Source organism: Egretta garzetta, unplaced genomic scaffold, assembly GCF_000687185.1.
Source record: "Egretta garzetta isolate BGI_Z169 unplaced genomic scaffold, ASM68718v1 scaffold685, whole genome shotgun sequence".
NCBI lineage: Eukaryota > Metazoa > Chordata > Aves > Pelecaniformes > Ardeidae > Egretta > Egretta garzetta.
In genome coordinates this window covers 44,231-44,539 of record NW_009259725.1, presented here as the reverse complement: position 1 = coordinate 44,539, position 309 = coordinate 44,231, and positions in this window count along the sequence as shown.

The window sequence follows — 309 nt, the reverse complement described above, 5'->3', positions numbered from 1 at the left end:
GGGGCACCCTGTCCCATGGGAGACTCAGTGCTGTTGGACATTGGGGACAGCTGGGGTGGGGGGGCTCAGTCCCATGGGACCCTGGGGATGGTCTGGGGGGGCTCAGCCCTTTGGGATGTTGGGGATGTTTGGAGCAGGGGGTGTCAACCCCGAGGGACTCGAGGGATGGTTTGGGGGGCTCTGCTCCACAGGACCCTGGGGACAGCCTAGGGGTCCCATCCCTCCTGGATACTGAGGATGGTTTGGGGGGGGCTCAGCATTGCAGGCCCCCAGGAATAGTCTGGGGGGGCTCTGCCCCTGAAGATGGTT